This window comes from Hippocampus guttulatus, chromosome 4, assembly GCF_054856545.1.
Source record: "Hippocampus guttulatus isolate MCC_2025c chromosome 4, RoL_Hgut_1.0, whole genome shotgun sequence".
NCBI classification, from domain to species: Eukaryota; Metazoa; Chordata; class Actinopteri; order Syngnathiformes; family Syngnathidae; genus Hippocampus; species Hippocampus guttulatus.
The window spans coordinates 23,280,219-23,281,296 of record NC_141264.1 but is presented as its reverse complement, the minus strand read 5'-3'; positions in this window follow the sequence as shown (position 1 = coordinate 23,281,296).

The window sequence follows — 1,078 nt, the reverse complement described above, 5'->3', positions numbered from 1 at the left end:
TGCACACCCTCTTGAGAACTTCGGGTGTGGCTGGGTTAGAAATTCACCAGTTACATTCAAACTCATGATACAGTCAACGGGAGTCACCACACATCTGCCACCATTTCACATGCCTCTGATTAAACCCAAATATGGTTTAGTTGTTCTAGTCAGCTTTTCCTGACGGTTCTATCGATCTAGCTAGGTAGCTAGCTAGCTATCGTCCATCGCTAGCTAGCTAGCTATGCACTACTTTTCAGTTACATCTTTGATGAATGTCAAAATAAAAGTGCTCTGTCGAAAACCACAAATCTGAGACCATCCATCCATCCAATCACTTCTTCCATTCTATCTTATATGTAAATTACACCAACAATTCCCTTTTATTCCCTCACTTTTTATTTTTAAAACTTGTTTTAAAGCCTTTCTTTTATTCATTGGCTCACGACACGAGACTCTATCCTTGTCAGAATTTTAAAAACATTTCTGTTAATGTTTTTCAGTATATTATCACATGTAATTTCAATCACTTTTATCTTCTTTTTCTTGGTTTGCCTTCTTTGGCTTTATTTGTGTTCAGCACTTTGTTCCAGCTGCAGTCGCTCTTGTAAAGTGCTCTGTAAAATAATTCAATTGTTCCGAGTGTAACCTAACTCTTTAGTTTGATATTGGCTAGGACTGTAATTAATAATAATAATTAAAAAAAAAACAGGAAATCCCCAAATCTGAAATTATCCATCCATCGATTCTATCTTATGTGTAAATTGCACCAGCAATTCCTTTTAAATTCCCCATTGCTCTCATAGCAAACTGCCAGCAAATGTTTGGCTCCTTCTCTGTGGGACAGGGGGGATAGGTGCGTGTGTGTGTGTGTGTGTGGGGGGGGGGGGGGTAGCGGGGAGGGGGGGGGGGGCTGGTGCGGGCTGCCTTAAGCCAATAGGCGTGGAGCGGCTCTCGCGCACTCCGACGCAGTAATGTCAACGTAAAGGAGCGCCACACAAGCCCAGCCGAAGCGTGTGCCTCTCAAGTGTGGGCGATGTTGTGACAGCGCGCTCGGCCGTGGGGTTGGGGGGCGGTGGGGGGGGGGGGGGGGGGCTCC